The 24,054-nt window shown below is 47.9% G+C and overlaps 1 protein-coding gene and 1 non-coding gene across 7 annotated transcripts in view; one reads left to right on the top strand and one right to left on the bottom strand.

The window, feature by feature from the left end:
* Positions 1–24,054, top strand: part of ZBTB7C (zinc finger and BTB domain containing 7C) — a 383,514-nt gene that overhangs the window by 184,214 nt on the left and 175,246 nt on the right. The gene's annotated exons all lie outside the window — the stretch shown is intronic.
* Positions 897–968, bottom strand: TRNAC-GCA (transfer RNA cysteine (anticodon GCA)). The gene has a single exon. It is a non-coding gene; the product is annotated as a tRNA-Cys (tRNA).

Here is a 24,054-nt window from a genome sequence, read left to right as displayed (position 1 = left end):
CAGCACAGCGCCTCACCGGTTCGCCCTCCCTCCTCAAGCCAGCTGTTCAAACTGGGCTTCATCTGTGGAAGAAGAAGCTGTGCCCGTAGATGTCCTGCTCGTTACAATGTTTCAACTCCTGCTCTCTCATTTTGTGAGGGAGAGGAGAGGGAAGGGGCACCCGTTCACTCGCCATGTCTGCAAGTTTTATAATACCTCCCAGGTAGCATTTTTCTTTGTGGCTTTCTAAAATACGTATTTATTTATTTACTGTATTTGGCTGCACTGGGCCTTACTTTCAGCGCGTGGGACCTTTAGTTGTGGCACATGAACCCTTAGTGTGGCATGTGGGATCTGACCAGGGCTTGAACCCAGGCCCCTGCGCTGGGAACGCGGAGTCTGTGCCACTGGTCCACCCATAAAGTTACCTCTGTTTTTTATACTTTTTTCTTTTCCTGATTTTCCTATTTCTCCCTTTAGTCACTAGAAAGCAAAGACTAGTCTAATGAAAATCTGATAGCCGAGCAGAGTTTAATAAAATGGAGCGTCTGTTTAACTATGGTCTGAAAGAATTAGCCAAGGATTAGGTTTCAGGCAATAATAATAAAAATAATAAACAATGTAAGTATTGACACTGTTAGGATAACTTGAAGTATCTGTGGCAAGGGGGAAGCTAGTAGCAAGCAGACTGATGCAATCTGAAGATAATTCATGGTGTTTGGAAGAGGCCATTACAAGTAAGACCATGACATGTGCCTTTCCTTCTTAGTGACTGGAAAAAGAAAAGGGAAGTTGCTCAGTCAGTCGTGTCCTACTCTTTGCAAACCCAAGGACTGTAGCCTACCAGGCTCCTCCGTCCATGGAATTTTCCAGGCAAGAGTACTGGAGTGGGTTGCTATTTCCTTCTCTAGGGGACCTTCCCGACCCAGGGATCGAACCTGGGACTCCTGCATTGCAGGCAGACGCTTTACCATCTGAGCCACCAGGGAAGCCCTGGAGAACTGGAGATTTATGAATTATCTTCAGATCATTATCTTATTATTATCTTATTACCTTATATTATTATTATAATATTATATATTATTATTATATTATATGTAATATATTAATGTATAATAATTACAATCATATCATATCATATTAATATAACATTATATTATAATATTGTTATATAATTATAATATAATTATAATATATTACAATATTAATATATTATCTTATATCTTATATATTATTATCTTATAATTATCTTCAGATTGCATCAGTCTGCTTGTTCTTAGCTTCCCCCTTGCCACAGGTACTTCAAGTCATCCTAACAGTGTCAGTACTTACATTGTTTATTATTATTATTATTATTGCCTGAAACCTATGCTATGCTATGCTAAGTCACTTCAGTCATGTCCGACTCTGTGTGACCCCATAGACGGCAGCCACCAGGCTCCCCCGTCCCTGAGATTCTCCAGGCAAGAACACTGGAGTGGGTTGCCATCTCCTTCTCCAATGTATGAAAGTGAAAAGTGAAAGCAAAGTCACTCAGTCGTGTCCGACTCCTAGTGACCCCATGGACTGCAGCCCACCAGGCTCCTCCATCCATGGGATTTTCCAGGCAAGAGTACTGGAGTGGGGTGCCATTGCCGTCTCCGGCCTGAAACCTAATTCGTGGCTAATTCTTTCAGACCATAGTTAGTGACTGGAGAACTGGTCAAAAGGGGAATGGGTTGAGCTGGTTCACCCACAAACTCTCAGAAATGTAAAGGCACCTGCCCCAAATGGTGGAGCTAGCATCTCTCTCTTCTCCGATTGTACATGGAACACTGGCCTTTTAATTCCCAAATGCCTGTCCAACCTCCTGGCCTAGTCAGCTGTGCTTGGGCTCTTCTGAGGGTGGCTCTCCTCAGATCTGGAGACAGAGAGGGGGTGCTGTCTCTGTGCTTTTGGGTACAGAGTGGAGTGCTAACGATCTGGACGAGGACAGTCACTCTCTCAGGGAACACAGACTGGCCACTACTCTGGACGAAGCCCCATATGGTACCTGGAGGATGGGAGGGTATACGACATACATGCTTTGCCCACAGGTACTTCCAGTGACGGTGGGGAAGGGGTCATGCACATACAATTTAAAATCCTTGGCCCTCGGTGATAGGGAAGCGCTTCCATAGTCCACCGCTTCCTGCCCTGCTGTTCAAAAGCCTTTGACTGAGATGTACGTCCCCTTAACAGACATGTCAGTTGGTGTGTTCGTTTAAGGACCAAGAGATTGGGAGCAAGTGGGAAGAAAGATGGGAGAAGAGGGTAGCCGTTTGCGATTGTTGAGAAGGCAATGGAAACCCACTCCAGTACTCTTGCCTGGAAAATCCCATGGATGGAGGAGCCTGGTAGGCTGCAGTCCACGGGGTCACTAGGAGTCGGACACGACTGAGCGACTTCACTTTCACTTTTCACGTTCATGCATTGGAGGAGGAAATGGTAACCCACTCCAGTGTTCTTGCCTGGAGAATCCCAGGGATGGAGGGGCCTGGTGGGTTGCCATCTATGGGGTTGCACAGAGTCGGACACGACTGAAGCGACTTAGCAGCAGCAGCAGCAGTCCCAATCACAAGCCCAACCTATATTCTGCTGAAAGTGTTTCATATATATATAAAATGAAAGTAGTTGCCTGAGTTAATAAAGTATATGGGATCCTTTAATGATTTCATTATAATTGCCCTTTACTGTGTAGAGTATGTATTAGTCTGTGTACTCAGTCACTTCAGTCATGTCTGACTCTTTGTGACCGTATGGACTGCAGCCCACCAGGCTCCCCTGTCCATGGGATTCTCCAGGCAGGGATACTGAGTGGCTTGCCGCGCCCTCCTCCAGGGATCCTCCCGACTCAGGGATCGAGCCTGCATCTCTTCCATCTCCCACATTGGCAGGTGGGTTCTTTACCAGTAGAGCCACCTGGGAAGCCCATTAGTTTGTTGAGCTGTTTACTGAGCATTTACTATGTGGCAAGTGTTGTGCAAAGTGTGTAGTTTAATAAACATTATCTGTAGTCCACAACAACTCTGAATAGTGTCCGTGATTATCCCCAGTTTATAAATAAGGAGAAAGACCTGACAAGGTTAGTGGACGTGCCCTCAGCCAGTCAGCAGCAGTGCTGACCTTGATACGAGCTCTTACTGGAACTAAGACTTGCTGTGATTAAAAATTGGCTTACTCGACAGAGCCCCTCATAACTCAAATGTTCTGGAAAACTGTTCTTACCATGGCTGCCTCCGGTGAAGTACAGAGGCGCCCTGGGAACCTGACACCTTGTGGCCATTTGCTCCAGGGCGGAGGCCAGCAGGGTGTCCGCTGTCCCCCTTTGCTTTCTGCCCTCTCTGTGAGGCCCTCCCTGTGGCCCCAGCGTCTACTTGCTGCTTCTGCCTACGCTCTTCTTGTGCTGATGGCAGCTCCTTTCTCCCATCATTTGGTTCTCCTCAATTTTATTTCATCAGATCTAGTGTTTTGAGGTTTCTCCATTGATTCTAGGTTTGTGACTCTCGTGGACTTTCATGAAGTTGATGTAGGATGCTGGATGAATAGGTTATTAGTGTAAATGCATCTGGGTCCTCTATCACTTAGAAAACGAAGTTAGCAATAGAGATCATAAACAATAGTGGCTTAAATCAGGGGTCCCCAACCTCCAGGATCTAATGCCCAATGAGCTGAGATGGAGCTGATGTAATAATCATAGAAATAAAGTGCACAATAAATTTAATGTGCTTGAATCATCCCAAAATCATGCCCCCTACCCCTGGTCTGTGGAAAAACTGTCTTGCATGAAACTGGTCTCTGGTGCCAAACAGGTTGGGGAGTGCTGTCTTAAGCAATTTCAAAAAAATATTTTTTTCCAGTAAAGAAAGCCAAAAAATAGGCAGTTTGGGGCCAGCATGAAATAGTCACAGTTATATGGGATTTTTATCACACCATTCCACCATCCTTACCATCTTCATGGCCCAAGATGGCTACTGCAGCTCCACCTGATGTGACTCTTCATGAGCTTTTATGTGAACCCCTGGGCTTCCCTGGTGGTTCAGATGGTAAAGAATCTGCCTGCAATATGAGAGACCTGGGTTCAATCCTTGGGTTGAGAAGATCCCCTGGAGAAGGAAATGGCTACCCACTCCAGTATTCTTGCCCAGAGAATTCCATGGACAGAGGAGCCTGGTGGGCTACAGTCCTTGGGGTCTCAAAGAGTCGGACACAACGGAGCAACTAACACTGTGTGAACCCCCCAGAAAACTGCTACATATATCCTGTTAGCCACCTCCGTCTGTAAGGCTGACTTAGCAATGTAATTTTTTCAGGTAGGTAAGTCACCCAGGTTTCTAAGTCATAAGGGAAGAAAGATTATTAGGTCAGAAAACAGCAGTCTCTAAATCAGATCCTCTCCCTGAAAACCCCCTGTTTTCAGGGACTGAAGAAGAGAGTAAGCAATTCTCCCATTTTATAGATGCAAAAGTTGAGACTAAAGAAGTTTAAGTGACAACGTCATAGTAGCAGAATGGGGACTAAGACCTGGGACTTCTGGTCACTTCTTCGGCTAGCTCAATGAAGAGCTAAGCCGGGATGCCATTTCCACAACTCCTACCCCCACACACATCCGCATGTGTGCATATGTGTGACAAGGGTCTGTCGGTAAAATAACTCATTACAGTGTGTTCAAGTGGGAAAAACTGTTCTAGAACCAGGGCCCCCTTCCCCCGCCCTCTCTCCTGCGAAAGCTGGTTAACTGGATATCTCTTAGACATGTGCTGCCTGCTGGTTTGCTGATTGGTGGTGTGGGCGAGCCAGGGAGCCTGGGGTTGAAGCCCTCGGGTTTCTAGAATAGGTTAATGATGGTGATTAGAAGGGATGTGGTGGGGAAGTGCCTTACTTCCTATCCTGATCCTGCTGCCTCTGTTGGGGTCTCTGCTGGGCCAAAACCATCACTGCTGGGTCTCAGGGCTGACCCTTGAGACACTGCTTGGTCTCCAGGCTGCTCTGACCCTGCGACCCTTCCACAGCCCCAGTGTAAAACCATCCTCCAGCTCTTCCCTTGGGAAACAGAGAAGTTCTTTTGTCCAGGAGCCCAGCTGTAATCACATGCAGTTACTGGGCTGGGATCTTCCTGTCAATTTAGTCTTCAGAACTCTTTTTTTTTTTTTTTTTAATGCGCTGGCACAGAGCCTGAACTTGGGGTTGGCTATCTCAGAATGCAGCTCAAGGCTGGCAGTCTCAGAGGCAGGGCCCTCTGGACCAAGATGTTCTAGCTCTATATCTGCCTCCTCCCCTCCCCTTTTCAGATTTCTAGCTGCTTCCCCTGGAGTTCTTTATGGTGCTGAGCCCAGGGTGTAGGGTTTGCAGAGCTGGTTGCTTGCTAGTTCCCATGGAGGGATGAGAAAGCTGAAGGAGATTCTTTCTCATGCCCTTCTCAAGTAAAGGGGGCTGCTTGTAAAGTCTAGTAATGGTTCTGTGTCAGTTACATTTATACATATTGGAACAGGCATAGTCCCTTGTGCCCTGTGTCTGTGTGGGAAGGCCCTCACCTTCCCTTGGAAACCTGGGGTTTGGAGAATTGCTCTGGCTGGAGTAAGAGGTAGGGATGGAGGGGCATCCAGGACCGCTTTGGGTAAAGCCCCTGCTTCCCCAACCCTGGATTTTCTCACCTGAGAGATGGGGATGACATCATGACCACCTGCCTTAGTTACATCCTAGGATGGCTAAGAAGAAACAGACATGCAATCTGTACAAAGATGGTCCTAAATCCTGTGCAAAGATGGTCCTGCTCTCAGCACACTCTTTCATCGTCCTCTCTTTGACTGCAGTCCCCTGCTGGGCAAGCATCTCACACATCTCACAAGGTCATCCAGGTGGGGAGTTGGCAGGGAGGGCAGGGAGCTGACCCTAGAGCCCAGCCTGTTTCTCAAGTCAAGGATGCAGCCTTGACTGCATCCTGGGCTCACTGCGTGCTTGCTCGTGGCAGGGCAGAGGGAAGAATAAAGGAAACATACAGTAGGGACTTGAGATTGGGGTGGGATCGTGGGGAAAGTGAGAGGTGGTGGGGGAGGTAAGACGCACACAGCCAGTAAGTGGTCCCCTTGCCAGTTACTGACGTGCAAGGTGAGTTACTGTAGCCTTCTGTCCCTCCATGTTCTCCACTGGAAAACGGAATCAATGGTAATATTTGTTTCACTGGGTTATTCCAAGGATTCAGTTCAGTCAGTTCAGTTGCTCAGTTGTGTCCGACTCTTTCCAACCCCCGGACTGCAACACGCCAGGCCTCCCTGTCCATCACCAACTCCAGTTCACTCAAACTCATGTCCATTGAGTCAGTGGTGCCATCCAACCATCTCATCCTCTGTCATCCCCTTCTCCTCCCACCTTCAATCTTTCCCAGAAACAGGGTCTTTTCAAATGAGTCAGCTCTTCGCATCAGGTGGCCAAAGTATTGGAGTTTCAGCTTCAACACCAGTCCTTCCAATGAATGTTCAGGACTGATTTCCTTTAGAATTAAATGAACTTAGAAAAGTTAGCACTTAGAAAAGTACATGACACTTATAACTTCTCACTATCACTATTGCTGGCTCTTGGTGGGTTTATTTTCCCACACAGTAGGGCAGAGGCCCTCTGAACCTGGATTTAAGGCTGGATTGTGGGTAAGAATCTGAAAGTTGGGACCCTGGGTACCTGGGACATAAGGATGGCATGCAGGTGAAAATCTAAGCTCTGTGGGTTGACCCTTGGCAGTCTGGGTTGTGAGCTATGTCCCCCTCATTCAGCGCAGTGTCTAGCACTCAGATGCTCAATAAATACTTGTTGCTTAGAGTTCTCCTTGCTCTGCCCCCATGTGTAGGGAGGAAAGAAGGCATTGCCACTGTCTGAGCCAGAGCCCAGCATCACTGAGCAAGTTCCAGACTCGCACCCCAGATGTGGGTGCTGGGATTGCAGCCTTGGCTTACTAGCTCTTGGCTGATGTGTATTAATTCAGCTCCTCTCCGCCCTGGCCTGTGTCTGATTTGGATAAGATCCAAACAGCGCTTGCTCTAGACCAAACCAGTCTGTGAGTGAACCTAACTGTGCTGATTTCAGAGGGAGCTGGGCTGGTGGCTGAGTGCAGGTGCTGGTTCGGCAGCTTCTCGAGTGGATCTCCCGTACATGAACTAGGAGAAGCAGAGCCTCAGCCTTCTGGTCCAAGAGCAGATGTTGTCGGGTCTACCAGGCCCCTCAGCAGCAGACCGTGGGTCCAGTGAGAGGGCCTGAAGGCTCTACACCACGTCTGTGGGCCTCAGAATCTCATGGGACAGGTGTTGTCCAGCACCCCCAGCTGCCAGGCCATCTTCCAGGCATCGATGGGCATTTGGAGGGCTCCCTCTTTACCCCCTCTGCCTCACTTTAGTAGGCTCCACCTCCTCCCATCTCCCTCACTCATCCCGCCCTCCCTACTGACCCCAGTTAGCCCAAACGAGGACCTGATTGAGTCACTCAGCTGCTCCATCATCCTTCCCACTGTGGCTGAGGAAGTGGGGGGCGGGTGCAGTGGGCTAGACCCCTGCTCAGAGGTCTTTCTTCCCTCATCCTCCCACTGGGCCCACCTTTTCACCATTTCAGGCGCTCCTTCTGCAGATGAAGGCATCGCCACGTGTTAAAACGCAGCCTCTGAGCAGGTCCACGTGGGCCATGTGATCCTTAGTGTGGACGGGCACACAGAGCTCGCTGTCACTGCCCGGGCCGGGACCCGCGCCACGCCACATTCAAGCTGTGTGACCCGCAGGTCCTCACCTGGAACACAGAGATAAGAGTAGTGTCCGCCTTTCAAGGAGGTGGTGAGGAGTCTGTGAATTGCTGTGTTTGGGGGCCGGGGACCCGCGTGCAGGTCGGTCTCTCGCTAGATGCTTGCGTGGTCCTCGTCACTACTGTTTCCTCCGCTGACCGAGGCCAGATTCCACCAGGAGGCTGACATCACGGCCTGGTCTGGGGAGGGCAGGAGCCAGCAGTGTGTGCAGTGCAGCAGGAGGGAGTGGGGCTCAGGGCGGCTCTACCACAGACGGTTCACTGGGAACTCGCTGCAGCGGCGATGAGCTGGAGACCCCAGGTATCTTAACCCAGCCCCCCAGTCAGGGCCCAGGCTGGAGGGTCCAGTGAGGTAGTGGACTGAAAGGGCCTGGGGCAGGGGTGCTGTTACTGCCGAAGGAGGATGGGGTGAGCTGGCAAACTGTAGTGGACCCCAAGGATGGGAAGGGCCCTGCCTGGGGCTTGTTGGAGGCCCGAAGCGGCAGTTGAGAGAGCCCCAGCAGCCTGGAGCAGAGGCCTCCACTCTCAGCACCCAGACAGCGGCCTTCAGAGTACAGGCCGGGTTCCTGATGGCTAGAGGACCGAGGGCAAGGGTGTAGGGCATATGGGCGATGGGCCCAGGGCAGGGGGCTGTCAGGTGGGAGCAGAGGCCTGAGTGGAAAGGGCAGTTCTCAGACAGAGGGGAGCAGATCCAGGGTAAGGAGACTTAACAAAATGCTTTAAGGCAGTAAAGGGCAAGTGTGCTTTTAATTTAAACAACAACGGTAACAACAATACTACTAGCAGATGCCTTGGTGAAACCAGACTGCACTGTGTCTCCTGGTTGTCCTGTGTGAGAGACACCCAGGCCTGTGACCCCCAGCTCTCACTCACCGTTCACCCATTTGCTCCTGGACAAGCCTGTGCTCCACGTGTTGCTGGGTTGCAGCCATCTCAGCCCCCCTGGGCTCTGCCTTCATTCTAGGAGGGGCAGTATCAGCTCTGTGTCTCAGGGATGTTTCTGATGATTGTGTGGAGGCTAAAGGGCAGCAGAAGGGAGGACAGGAGAGTTTGAAGACAGAGTTTAGAGTCTACCTAAGAAGCTCCAATCCTTTGCCCACCTGATGCGAAGAGCTGACTCACTGGAAAAGACCCTGATGCTGGAAATGACTGAAGGCAGGAGGAGAAGGGGACAACAGAGGATGAGACGGTTGGATGCATCACTGACTCAAAGGACATGAGTTTGAGCAAGCTCCGGGAGATGGTGAAGGACGGGAAGCCTGGAGAGCTGCAGTCCGTGGGGTCGCAAAGAGTCAGAGATGACTGGGCGACTGAACAACAAAAGGAGTCTGGGGAGGAATGGTGTACAGGTTTGCGCTGGCTGCCATGACAAAGCCCCACAGCCTGGGGAACTCAAACAACACCAGTTCTTCTCTCACAGTTCTGGAGACCGGAAGTCTGAGGTCACGCTACGGCAGGATGGGCTCCTCCGGAAGCTGTCGGGGAAACTGCCCCCTGCTTCCGCTGGCTCCACGTATCTTGCTGTCAGTCTTCTGTGTTCCTTCTGTCTTTGGTGTTCTTGGCTTGTAGAAGCGTCACCCCAACACCTGCCTTCATCTTCACATGTCCCCGTTTTTCATTGGATTGGGGCCCACCCTACTCCAGTATGACCTCTCCGTAAACAGTTACATCTGCAACGACTCTTATTTCCAAATGAGGTCACATTCACAGATACGAGGGGTAAGGAGTTCCATATGAATTTCGTGAATTTGGAGGGACACGTTTCCACCCATAATGGATGGGGAGGGTCTCCTGGCAGAGGGAGCCAGGGGATGGAGAGGAGGGTTGGATTCCACAGGCAACCAGTACCTGGGCTTGACAGACTCAGGACGGACAGGCGTGGGACTGACTGAAGGAGAGGATGTTTTACAAGGACCCCGTCTTCATCCTCACTCACTCTGGAACAGGAGCCCAAGGCTTGAGAAAGGAGTTTGGCCTAGAGACCTAGGTTTGGGGGTTTCTAACTCACACCTTTGTCCCTGAGGGAGTGAGTGCCAATGACCAGCCACTGATATTTCTTCCTCCCTCAGTTCCTATTGGCAGTGTAGCTGTTGCTACTCCTTTTGCCTCCTATCCCTAAATGATTCAGTTGGTTATGTAACTTCAGTTACATCAGCCAACACTCTCTCCACTGTAAGACTGTGAGTCTTGGAGACCAAGACAGCATTTTCTACCCTCCCCAGGTTTCTCTTGTGCCAAGAAAATCCACAGAAGAACTCTTCCTTTTTAGAGGCTGACTGGAGAACACACGTTTCTGTTCAGCACCAGAAAGAACTTGAAGATAAAACTGCCTGCAGTGAAATCAGTTGCCTGCTAAGGTAGTGAGTGCCCAGTCACTGGGAGTGCTCCCACTCAGGATAGATGATCATGCGCTATGGGGGTCCTCTGGCAGAATCTCACACTGAATAGAGAGTTGGCTTGGATGTCCCCTCATGATCTGTTAACATCAAGATGGAATAATGATGGTGGGCTGTTTTTTTTTTTTTTTAACCTAGATCTCAGGGGAGATTTACTTATTAATCAACTTATATTTTATGCTATGCTCACTTCAAAAGCAAAACAAAAAAATTGGTGACCTTCTGAGCTTTCAAAGCACATAAATATGATACGGTAACTAACATTAAAGTGGAGACCATGTGATCTAGCAATTCTGTCTCCAGGAGAACATCCAGAAGAAAGCAGAGACTTGAACGGATACTTGTGCATTCATGCTTGCAGCAGCATTATTCACTGCAGGCAAAAAGTGGAAGCAACTCAAATGTTTGTCGATGGATGAATGGGTAAGCCAAATGTGGTCTGTATAGACTGTGCATACAATGAAATGTTATTCAACTGTAAAAAGGAAGGAAATTCTGACACATGCTACAACTCAGATGAACCTTGAACACATCATGCTAAGTGAAACTTGCCAATCACGGAAGTACAAATACTGTACGACTCCACTAATATAGTTATCTAGGGTAACTGTAGCTACCTGGACATGCACCAGCCCGTCCGATATATCAGATTCATAGGGACAGGAAGTAGATGGTGGTGGTCAGAGGCAGGGGTAGGAGGGACTGGGGAGTTGGTATTTAATGGGTGTAGAATTTTGTCTGGGAAGATGAAAAAGTTCTGGAGGTGGAGGGTGGTAATGGTTGCACAACAGTGTGGATGGGCATGATGCTACCAAACTGTACACTTGAAATGGTTACAATGGTAAATTTCATGTTTTCTATATTTTATGTTATCTGTATGTTAACTACAATTTAAAAAAAGACTTAGAGAAGAAGAAACCACCAGCCCTTCCAGGTGGGCGTCGTGCAGCAGGCAGCACACAGCCCCTCGGGCACTGCCACCCATTCCCTGCCTGCACACGATGCCCGCTCTCATGGAGGGACAGGCTGGTGCATGTCCAGGTAGCTCTGACTCACCTCGTCCTGCATTTGCCCCACACGTCGTCACAGCTGTGCATTGCGGAGGCCATTTTTCATTCCAGCCTTGCCTTTTGACAGCTCCGTGGAGCCACCCACCCTTGAAAGCTCAGTCTGTTCCTACCCATGATATGGTCCGTTAGCCAGCCAGCCCTTATTGTTTAAGCACCAGTTCTCATCCTGGCCCAAGTTCTGGGGCAAGTTCTTTAAGCACACGGGATGCACTGCTTTTAGCTCAGAACAGTCAGAACCAGTGCCCAAAGGAGAGGTTAATAAATTTGAGTCAAGCACATACTTTCTCTGCCCTGTTCTTTTTACTATTGTGTAAAAGTTAGTAGTTTTCTTTTCAGATCTGATGGAGTTAAGGTGTTTGCTTCACTTATGTCAAGAATTCACTTATGTCAAGAGTAGTGAGGTGCTGGGACTTCCCTGGTGGTCTGGTGGCTAAGACTCCATGCTCCCAATGCAGGCTGTCTGGGTTTGATCCTTGGTCAGGGAACTAGATTCCACATGCTACAACTAAGACTCAGTGCAACCAAATAAATAAATAAATGTTTTAAAGGAAGAGTAATGAGGTGCTGGTGAATGTAGAGTGTTCTCACGGGAATGCCCTCAGCAGGCTTTGCAGTCAGGGCCATTGTGTCTTCTAGTGCGTGTGGGAGAGGCCAGTGAAGACGGCGACTCCCAGGGTGAGAGTGGGTCCACTCAACACGAGCGCAGAATACGCTGGTCCAGTTGTGATTAGGGCCCTCGCTGAGAGTTCTTCCACAGCACGCTCTCCTGGCTGGGTTGACCTCCTGACACTGGTGGTTCGGGAAAAGGGAAACCAAAGTAAGGCACCGTGTGGTTGAAAACAAGGTCCTGGAGATGGGGAAGGTGAAGGGATACTAGGATGTAGGCTCACAACCAGATCACAAAGCCACCGGGTCTGGTCCAGTGTTACGTACCACATGAGCCATTCAGCAATGAGTCATAAACTAACTTGGCCCTTCTCTTCTCTTGGCTTGGATTTTTTTTTTTTTTTTGTAATTAATAAACTTGATTTTTAAGAGCAGTTTTAAGTTCACAGCATAACTGAGCAGAGAGTGCAGAGACTTCTCACATACACCCTGTCTCCACACATGAATTATCAAGGTCCCCCACTTGAGTGGTTCATGTGGTACATTTGATAAACACAACATAATCACTCAAAGTCCACAGTCAGCATTTGGGTTCACTCTTGGTATTGTATATCCTATGGGTTATAGCACTGTATAATGACATGTATCTACCATTGTATCTTACAGAACACTGTATAATGACATGTATCCACCATTGTATGTTACAGAACACTGTATAATGACATGTATCCACCATTGTATCTTACAGAACACTGTATAATGACATATATCCACCATTGTATCTTACAGAACAGTTTCACTGCCCCAAGAACCCTCTGTGTTCTTCTTGCTCAGCCATCCCTCCCTTGGTGACTATAGATTGCTTTAGTCTCCAAAGTTTTGCCTTTTTAAGAGTGTAGTATAGTTGGGATCATACAGCATGTAGCCTTTGTAGATTGGCTTCTTTCACTTGTAGTTTACATTTAAAGTACCTTCATGTATCTTCGTGACTTGGTAGCTCATTTCTTTTTAGTGTTGAATAGTTTTCCATTGTCTGAATGCACCAAAGTTTTTATCCGTTTACCTACTGAAGGACCTCTTGGTTGCTTTCAAGTCTTGGTAATTATGAATAAAACTGCAACAAACATCTTTGTGCAGAATTTTGTATGAATATAAGTTTTCAATTCATTTGGGTAGATTCCAAGGAGCATGATTGCTGGATTGTTTGATAAGAGTTTGTTAGGTTTTGGTTTTGAAAATATTGCCTCCTATTCGGAGAAGGCAATGGCACCCCACTCCAGTACTCTTGCCTGGAAAATCCCATGGATGGAGGAGCCTGGTGGGCTGCAGTCCATGGGATCGCTAGGAGTCAGACACGACTAAGTGACTTCACTTTCACTTTTCACTTTCATGCATTGGAGAAGGAAATGGCACCCCACTCCAGTGTTCTTGCCTGGAGAATCCCAGGGACGGGGGGAGCCTGGTGGGCTGCCGTCTATGGGGTCGCACAGAGTCGGACACGACTGAAGCGACTTAGCAGCAGCAGCAGCATTCTCTGGGATGTCATTTCACTTTCTTTAAAAAGTTTTTTTTTCATTTATTTTTGGCTGCCTGGGTCTTGGATGCTGTGCAGTCTTTCTCTAGTTGCAGGGAATGGGGGCTATTCTCTGGTTGCTGTGCACAGGCCTCTTATTGCAGTGGCTTCTCTTGCAGAGCACAGGCTCTAGGCACATGGACTTCAGTAGCTTGGACATGGGGCCTCGGTAGTTGTAATCAATGGACTTAGTTGCCGCTTGTCATGTAGAATCTTCCTGGACCAGGGATCGCATCCATGTGCTCAACATTGGCAGGCAGATTCCTAACCACTGAACCACCAGGGAAGTTGAATAGTGTGTTTAATTCTGTAAGAAACTGCCAAACGGTCTCCCAAACGGACTGCACCATTTTGCCTTCCCACTAGCAGTGAGAGCGCCTGGCTTCCCATAGCCTCCCCAGCATTTGCTGTTGTCAGTGTTTTGAATCTTGTGATATCTCCTTTTTGGTTTAATTTGCAATTCTCTAGCGACATAGGATGTTGGACATATTTTCATATGCTTCGTTGTTGTTGGTCGGTCGCTGAGGCTCATATGCTTACTCGCCTTCTCTGGTGAGCTGCCTGCTCACGTCTGTTGTCTAGTTTTAATCAGTTTGTTCATCTTCTTATTGTTGAGTTTCAAGGGTTGTGTATTTTGTGTAATAGTCCTTCATCCTATGTGACTTTTGTAAGTATTTTCTCTCATGTTCTTTTGACAGTGTCTTTCACAGAGAAGAAGTTTTTAATTTTAACAAATCCAGCTTATCAATTATTTCTATCATGGATTGTATCTTTGGTGTTCTTATTTAAAGCGTTATCACCATGCTCAAAGTCATCTAGGCTTTTCCTATGTTTTCTTCTAGGAGTCTTATAGTTTTGCATTTCACATTTAGGTTGATGATCCACTCTGAGTTAATTTTTGTGAAGGGTGTGAGATCTGTGTCTAGGTTCATTTTTTTTTGCTTGTGGATATGCAGTTGCTCCAACTCCATTGAAAATACTTTTTCCTTGTGTTGTCTTTGTGTTAGTCACTCAGTTGTGTCCAAGCCTTTGTGATCCCCATGGACTGTAGCCTCTGTCCATGGAATTCTCCAGGCAAGAATACTGGAGTGGGTAGACACTCCCTTCTCCAGGGGATCTTTCCTGACTCAGGGATTGAACCTGGGTCTCCCCGCATTGCAGACAGATTCTTTACCGTCTGAGCCACCAGTATTGTCTTTGCTCCTTTGTCAAATATCAGTTGACTGTATTTATGTGGGTCTATTTCCGGGTTCTCTATTCTGTTCCATTGATCTAGTTGTTTGTTATTTCATTGATACTACATTGTCTTGATTCTTATATCTTTATAATGCATCGTGAAGTCAGATAGTGTCAGTCCTCGAACTTTATTCTTTTCCTTCCATATTGAGTTGGCTATTCTTTTGCCTCTCGGTATAAACTTTATGGATTTTTAAAAACTTAACTGAGATGTAATTCATTTATTATTCAACTCACCCATTTAAAATATATAATTCAATAGTTTTTAATATATTCACACAGTTTGCAACCATCACCACCGTCTAACTCTTGAACATTTTCATCACCCCAAAGAGATACCCTATACCCATTAGCAGTCACTCCTCGTTCTCTCCTCCTCCAACCCCTGGCAGCCACTTAATCTATTTTCTGTCACTATGGATTTGCCTCTTCTGGATATTTCATGTAAATGTAATCATGTCACATTGGTCTTTTGTGACTGGCTTCTTTCACTTTGCATAATGTTTCCAAGGTTCATCCACATTGTAGCATATATCAGAACTTCACTCTTTTCTATGCTGGAAAACATTCCACTATTTGGATATACCACATTTTATTTATCCATTCAACAGATGGGCATTTGTTTCCATATTTTGAGTGATGTTGATATGAATATTCCTGTATAAGCTTATGTGTGGACATATATTTTCATTTCTTTTGGGTAGATAGCTAAAAGTAGAATTGCTGGATCATATGGTAACTCTGTATTTAAGCTTTTGAAGAACTGCCAGAATGTTTTCCAAAGTGGCTGCACAATTTTACACTCCTATCAGCAGTGCATGAGGCTTCCAATTTCTCCACATCCTCGCCGATACTCGTTTTTAGCTGATTTCTTGATTCTAGTTATCTGAACAGGTGTGAGGTAGTGTCTCTTTGTGTTTTTGATTTCCGTTTCCTTGATGGTGAGCAAAGATGCTTATTGGCCGTTGGTATATCTTCTTTGGAGAAATATTAATTAAGACCCTTTGGCCATATTTTAAAAATTGAGTTGTCTTTTTATTTTTGAATTCTAAGATGTCTTTATACATTATACACAGAAGTCCTTTATAGGTATGTGCTTTGCACTTTTTTTTTTTTTTTTACATTCTGTGGGTTGTCTTTTTACTTTCTTGATGATATTCATTGAAGGAAAACAGTTTTAAATTTGAATAAGTCTGATTTATTTTTTCTTGTGTCACTTCTGCTTTTGAGGTCATTGTTGTTCATCTGCTCAGTCGTGTCCGGCTCTTGGCAACGGCAGCACGCCAGTCTTCCCTGTCCTTCACTATCATCTCCCGGAGTTTGCTCAAGCTCGTGTCCATTGAGTCGATGATATCAACCAACCAACCATACTCTGTCACCTCCTTCTCCTCCGGCCCTAAATCTTTCCCAGCATCAGGGTCTTTTCAATGAGTTGGCTCTTCGCCTCAGGTGGCCAAAGTATTGGAGCATGTCATATGACAGAAGTTTTAAATGAATTTTCTTGCGAACTTTTGGTAAATTTGTGTCACGCTAACTCAACTAAGATTTAAGTTTGTCAGGGACAGAATTCATGGGAAATTCATTGTTGTATCAGTCCCAGTGCCTGGGCTTGATTATTTGACTTAGATCTGTCTTGTACCTGAAGTCAGAATGCAGATACTCATCTCATAGAGGTTTCCAGCCACCAACCAAATGCCTGTCCAGACTCTTTAGACTCTGTGCAGCGCATTTTGAAGCCAAGGACTGACAGGTGCCAGCGTGGTTCATCCATCCTCTTCTCAGCATCAGAGGGTTAAACGATCTTGCGCTGGCTGAGACCTCTTTCTTGTCTATCTCACTCTGCAATATCCATCTCTGTATAAACACATCCAGGAGAATATTTTCTATTTTGCCTTATGGGCAACAGCTGCTGTTTTTGCCAGGCTGTCATCTATTTAGTTGTTACTTTTTCGACTTTATTTTTAAACAGTATAGCATGGAGAACAGCAACACGGAGCGCGGGACAGATGGAGAGCAAATCCAAATAACAGACTTCCAGAGCCATGCTAATACGAGTGCCGGGCGTGGGGTGGGGGGATAAAACCAGATTGCCGGATGGCTCAAAGCAAACAAATATCAATAAATCACAAACTACGTGGGGAAAGGAGGAGCAGATAAGGAAGTGGCCCCTTGAGCCATCCTTATGCCAACAGAGAGTCTGGGACGGTGGGAAGCGGGTGGATGAGGCTGGATACCCAGAGCTTCCAGATCAGGCCGGGCAAGAAGTGCTAACAGAGCCCTCCTGGGGCAGGCAACAGATTCCACATTGGGTAGGTGGAAACAGTTAAAGAGCCTGCAGGAATTATACAGAAGTAAAGCCACATCTCTCTTATCTGGGTAAGGCTGCAGGCTCCGAGCCAATTGTTTTCCCCCTCTTCCTCTCCCAGGAAATAAGTAGGAGAGAAGTGTGTTTGCAGATTGGATTTAAAAAAAAAAAAAAAGAGAAGAAGAGAAGAAAACTCATTTATTAATTTCCTCCAGAGCAGCCAGCCTTTGAAACAAACCAAGGCCTGAGATACCGGCCTCTTGGTCCCCAGTGGCCACATCAGAGGATGGTCCCCGCAGTGGCAGCTGCACTTGATGACCCCTTTCCAAAGGTCACTCTTGTTTACTTGTCTTTTCAAAGAGGACTAGGTGCTGGTGCAGGTGTCTTCTTACCTTTGGGGCTGACTTCCAATGCATTAACCTTTTTACTCGAATTCTGCTCCGTCAGCTAGGCCCCTGGGTTAGGACAGCCACCCAATGCCAGCTTTAGCCCTCACTTATACCCTGACTGGTCCTGCTTTACTCTCTTCCTGTCTCCCCACTGAAGTCCTGCCCCTGCCCCTCCACCTTCTTGGTAAAGTGCTCAAATCTGAAATGTAAAGCTTGAAGAATTTTTACGAGAGTCAACACTCTCATAATCAAAGCATGGTCATGTTAGAGGACATTCCAGCCCTCTGGAAGGCTCCCTCTGCTCTTTTCAGTTGGGACCCTCTCAAGAATAAACACCACCATAATTTCTATCATCATGCAATAGTTTGCTGTTTTGAACTCATATAGATGGAATCCTGCAGTATTCACTCCTTTTGTATTTCACTTGGCATTATATCCACGAGATTCATCCAGTTTTAAGAATATGCCAGAGGTTCGTGTGGTATTCATGGTGTGACTATACCACAATTTACCTACCCGTTCTACTGCTGGTGGACATTTGGGTCACTTCTGGTTTAAGAATATTTTGGAAAAAACCTTCTATGAACATTCGTACTGATATCTTTTAGTGTACATAAATATTGTTCCTGTTGGGTATATACCTAAGAGTTCACTTGCTGAACTCTTTTCTAGTATATATCTATTTAGCTTTCATAGGTATTGCCAAACACTTATTTGAAATACTAGTTTATAGATTTACATTTCTATCAGAAATTTAACAGTTAAGTTGCGCCATATCCTCACCAACACTTTGGTATTTTATTTTAGCCATTCTGGTTGATGTAGTGGTACGTCACTGTGCTGTTATTTTTGCATGTGCATGATTTTATTTGTTTAGTGGCTACTTTGGTATCCTTTTATGTGAAGTGCCAATTCAAATATTTTCCCATTTTTTTTTAACTGGCATGTCTGTCTTTTTCTCATTTGCAGTGCTATATTCTACATATCAGTTCTCTGTCGTGTATCTTTTCTCTGTGGTTTGCCATTTTACTCTCGGAATGATTTTTTAACTATGTTCTTCGTTTTAATAAAATCTAATTTATCAGTCTAAGTACCTGTCCAAGTACCGAACTTTATATTATAGTCGTGATATCACAAAGTGGAACTTCTCCAACTTTGTTCTTCAATATTGCCTTGGCTAGTCTAGATTCTTTGAATTTCCATATAATTTTAAAATCACTTGTCAGTTTTCACACACATATACACAAACACATGTGGGCCAATCTGCTGGGATTTTTGTTGGACTTGCATTGAATCTGTAGATCAAACTGGAGAAAATAGACACCTGAAAACTATTGATCCTTTCACCTCTATTTGTTTAATCTTTGATTTCTCTTGGGCTTCCCTGGTGGCTCAGATGGTAAAGAATCTACCTGCAATTCAGGAGACCCAGGTTCGATCCCTGGGTTGAGAAGATCCCCAGGAGAATGAATGGCAACCCACTCCAATATTCTTGCCTGGAGAATCCCCATGGACAGAGGAGCCTGGCGGGCTACAGTCTGTGTGGTCACAAAGAGCCGGCTGATACTTGAATTTTTACTTTGATTTTTCTCACATTGTTTTATATCTCTCAGTATAGATGCTATGCCCATATGTCATTGGATTTATTTCTTAGGCATTTAATTTTTTGAATGCTATTGTAAGTGGCATTTAATTTCATTTTTTAATCTTGCATTTGTTTATCATTAGTCTATAGAAAATACAATTGATTTTTGATTATGGACTTCGTATTTGGCCACCTTGCTAAAAATTCATTTACTAATTCAGGTCTTGTCTTAACCAAACTATAAGGGAAAGGACATCCCCCAATGCCTTTTGCAGAATGCTGCCCCTCAATAAATGCTCACTGAGTGTCCTGAAAAACCTTCCTGCAGCAGGAAGAGAAAGAGGGATGTTCTCTGGGCCCTGGGGACCACTGGTCATTGGTCCCTAGGCCGGTATAAACCCCCTCAAGCTTGCTCCCCACCCCACCCTCAGCTGAGCAGCTGTTTCTTGTTTACTGTCCCTTGCCACCATTACCTCTTGCTTAGTGGCTAGGAGAGGTCATGCAGAGGCCACGTGGAAATCACCGGTGGGACCAAAGGAGATGGAATTTACACAGCCTCTCTTTCCCTCCAGAGATCATGCCTGGCTTTCTGTAGGAGGCTCTGGCCTGGGCTGGGCTCTGTTGGCAAAAGCGTGCACTGACCCTGAAAGAGTGAGTGCATGGAGGTCATCTGGGCCTTGGAACACCCAGCACAACCATTCACCAGACATTCACAGGGTCCTAATCTGTGCAACCCTCTCCTTGGTCCCCACTTTGGCCGGGCCTTATCTTCCAGGATTGCGCTGCAGACAAGGCAGCAATGCCCACACTACCTGAAAAGGAGGAGGGGTCCTTAAACTGGAGTGGGAGACCTGGGGTCAAGCTCTTGCTCATCACCAGCAAGCTCTAAGCCTTCTAATTCATGCCTTCCTGCTCTGTGTGGGCCTTGCCTCCCGTCAAAGTTTTAAGGGGAATTAGTCATTCTCTACAGTGGCTTTCCACTCTGAGGCTTTACCTTAGAAACAGTCCAGAAGGGAACACTCCCAATCGATGATCCAGCAAGCACAGAGCTAGTGAGAGCAGTGTGCATTTAGCTGGGAAGAGCAGTGTGGGTCGGGGTTGGGAAGGTTTATAGGGAAGGTTTACAGGGTCTTGAGTATAAGACTGGGTATGGGACGACTGGGGAGGTGGAGAGGAGGGGGCTACCCCCCTGAAGTGTGTCTATTTTGGGGGGACCCTATTCTGGGTATTCTCTCTCCACCAGAGAGTATGACCTCATGGAGTAGTCAACTAGGTGTATATAAATCAGGGATAGAAAGGATGCAAAAGGTGGTGGGCATCTTGAAGAGAATGGGTGAGGCCCATCGGTGAGGGTCCCCGACTACAGACATGCAAGGAAGGCCTCACACTGTGGCTGACAGGCTGGGCTGCCTGGTTCAGGCCTGGGTGGTGGTGGTGGTGGTGGTGGTTTAGTCGCTAAGGTGTGTCTGACTCTTGCAACCTCACGGACTGTAGCCATCAGGCTCCTCTGTCCATGGGATTTTCCAGGCAAGAATACTGGAGTGGGTTGCCATGTCCTTCTCCAGGGGATCTTCCCAGCCCAGGGATCAAACCCATGTCTCATTATGTCCCCTGTATCACAGGCAGATTCTTTACCACTAGTGCCATTCTTTACCACTAGAGCACACCCCACCTCAAAAAAAGAAAAACAAATTTGTATATCTGAATCACTTTGCTGTACATCAAAACTAACACAACATTGTAAATCAACTATATGTCGATAAAAATTAATTAAAAAAAGAAAAGCGACTGAAGGCAGCTCCATAGAGCTGCTGCCCCTGCTGCTGGCACCATCAGAGCGTGTTTCTAGAATCAGGAGATGACAGAGTCTGTTCATCCACATCTCAGAGCATCATTAAAATGGACTCATACTGTTAGCCTTCTTCTCAGCAGCTTCCGGGTTTCCCCAGGTAGGGTAGGTGTAGCGTGGCCTTCCCAGAGGAGCTCGGGGAGGCGCGCGGTCCTCGGCAGGGGGGTTTCAGTGCAGACGCCTTCCCTGCTCCTTGCCTGAACCTTGAGCTAGGACTTCGGCTCTGCCGAATTACAGCCACCCTCGAGGGCACGCTTTGGGTTGTTTTCAGCCGCTTGGGCATATGGACTTTGCTAGCAAGGTGGGACCAGAGGGAGGTGGCACTGAGGGCCTTGGACAGGAAAAGGGGTGAATGCTGACAGATGGCACCAAAGCCAGGTACCTGTGCCCTAACACACCTGCTCCACAAAGGGCCTGGATCGGGGCTGGGGCGGCAGTGAGTGTGAGTAAGGGGCGGGGGCAGGCGGCCCAGGGCCCAGGGGAGAACAAGGCTGGGGCATGGGCAGGAGGCGGCACGGAACGCCGCCCGTGCCTGAACTCCACCCCTGCCCCGTGTGCTGGGCGCCAGGCACTGTGGAGCCTTCCGGCTCTGTGGGCGCCTTTGTTTCCTGGGCGGGCTGCAGGTGAGAGGGCGTTCGGCACTCACCCTCCACCCCTGCCCGGGCTGTGCCAATGTCAACAGCACAGTCAGTGATCAGGCTGGGGAGGCCATGAGAAAGGGCACCCCTCCTCTGAGCGGGATCTGAGAACCCGGTGGGCCTGGCAGAAGCGGGCACCCCCACTTTCCCAGGATCAACACCCACCTCCTCAGCCCAGTGCTACCCCACACCCCACCCAGCTGGGCTCTGTCCACCTCATCTCCATCCTCCGCTGCCAGGTTGGGTCCCTTCTCTGCCCACTCTCCCTACTGACTTACTTGCTCTCATCTGGAAGGTCCCACCCTGCCCCTCTCTGTCTCCATCTCAGCCACCCCAGGAGCTTAGCCTCAGTCCTTCTCAGCCTCCCCAGGCCTCAGCAGCTCCCATGCTTGCCTCACAGGTGGATCCCCCAGATCCCAGGCTGCCCAGTTGATTTTGGGGCTGCCTCTGTGCATATGTATGTTGCCCCCCAGGGACTGCAAGGCACGGAAGGCAGAGTGTTCCCCTGTCCAGCCTCCTTCCCAGCCCAGCACCTGATGGACAAAGAAGTCATGCATGTCCACAAGCGCACTGGTGAGGGAAGGAAGGACGTAGTCCTGCCTGTGGTATCACCCACTGCAAGTCCTAGGTCCACTGGCCCACCTGTGTAACTTCCAGGGAGACTGGGGCCTTGGCGAGCCGGTCCCCTCTAGGATAAGAAAGTGTGTCAGTCACTCTCTGCAACCCCATGGACTGTAGCCCGCCAGGCTCCTCTGTCCATGGAATTCTGCAGGCAATAATACTGGAGTGGGCTGCCATTCCCTTCTCTTGGGGATCTTCCTGAACCAGGAATTGATCCCAGGTCTCCCGCATTGCAGGCAGACTCTTTACCATCTGAGCCACGAGGGCAGTCCTCTGGGATAAGGAAGCAGTCAAATCACAAAGGGAGATGGGAAGCTGGGGGCTGGGGGTGCCCACCAAGAAGGGCAGAGGGAGAATTAATGCAGAGAGTCCAGGTGACACCTGGAAGTGTGTGGCAACCTGGGCTTTTCCCGAGGAAGAACGGAACAAAGGCTGCTGGGAGGCGTGGCGTCCGAGAGGGATATGGGCCCGGGACTAGACAGAGCTGCCTTTTATTTATGCGGCCGGGTGGTGGGGACACAGGTGTTTGTGATGTTATTTTATATGCCTCTTTGTATGTCTGGAATATTTCATCACAGATTTTTAAAGAAAGAGATGCCTGAGGCCAAGACAATGGAGATGGCTCTGGAAAAGACACAGGGAAGAGGCTTGGGGAAAGGCAGGACACCTGTGAGTGCAGATGGAGAAGCAGGGCTCCACAACAGGGAAGGAGGAAGAGACGCTTGGAAAATCCAAGTCATGAATCACCGGGGCTCCGTCCAGACCTTGCCAGAGGGTGGACCGGGTGGAGCCAGGGTGGTGTCGTCATGGGAATGGATCGCAGATGAGATCTGATCAGGTTGACCAGGATCTACAGAAGCATCTCTTCAGTGGGCCGCCAGCCTCCTGGGTTTTCAGCCGAGGCTTGTAACTGCTTCCAGGCACTCAGGCACAGCTGTCAGGGGAGGGTGGGAGTTTCCGGTATTGTTATTGTTATTTTCAAACAATCATTTTAAAGTAGCTGAGTCTTCTCTACAGCATGCCGGGGTTTCAGACTCTGAATCTCTGAAGAAAGGATAAATGATGCGCTTTGTAGGAGGAGAGGGGATTGCGGAGGGGGAATGATTCACTTTACAGAAATGGCTTAAATGACAATGCCTTTCGTGGGCTTAAATGAGATTTGAGGTGTTCGGCTGCTTAGACCCAATCTTGTATGGAAAGCAGAGCCCGCCTGCCCAGGTGCCATGGCCTACGTTGCTGTGGGCGTGTCTCCATCTGTGTGGGGACGAGAGGGCAGTGCCCAGGGCAGTGGCCCTGCCCTGCATGGGCTAAGAAGAGCCATTCACCACTGGCCTCTCCCCCAGAGAATGAGACCACATCTGTGGCTTTTCAAGGCTGCCCGAGAGAGAGAGTCCACCTACTTCTTGCCCACCCACAAGGCTGCGTGGACCAGCGCCTTTATTAGACTGCTGCTGCATACAGTCTGAGCCTGGAGGAGGGCAGATGGCTGATGGCAGCTCTGGGCCACACTTCGTGAGGGGCACAGTACTTCTGGAAGACTTGATCCTAATGACTCAGTGAATTTTAATCATATTGACAAGAAAACTGTAATAAGGCGCTAGCCAGTGTCCTCTGCTCTAGATTTACACTTGGTGCCTGTGGTATTAGATGTTTCATGCCTGCCTGCTTGTGGTTGGTGTCGTAGAGTATCCATGAGCCTGGTGTTGATAAAGAATCTGTCTCCGTGGCAGGGGTTAGATTGGCCATCCTTGTCTTGCTTGGGATCGGCCACTTTGGGCCATCTGCCAGGACTGCATATTAGAGTGGATTCTAGAATGTGTCTGGGTGGGATTTTCTGACCTGTGGACTCAAGGAGGTTTGCAAAAGAGACCAGGTGGAAGATGTGGATGATTTGGGGTAGCCTGTGCCTGTGACGGGTTCTTGGCTGCTTCTTCATGACCAAGCCACTCTGCAGAGTGTCTGGGGACATCACTGTGTCTTCAATGCGGGGATGTTGCTTGCTGTATTCAT

Source organism: Bos mutus, chromosome 24, assembly GCF_027580195.1.
Source record: "Bos mutus isolate GX-2022 chromosome 24, NWIPB_WYAK_1.1, whole genome shotgun sequence".
In the NCBI taxonomy this organism is placed as follows: Eukaryota; Metazoa; Chordata; class Mammalia; order Artiodactyla; family Bovidae; genus Bos; species Bos mutus.
This window is presented reverse-complemented; position numbering and strand designations above follow the sequence as displayed.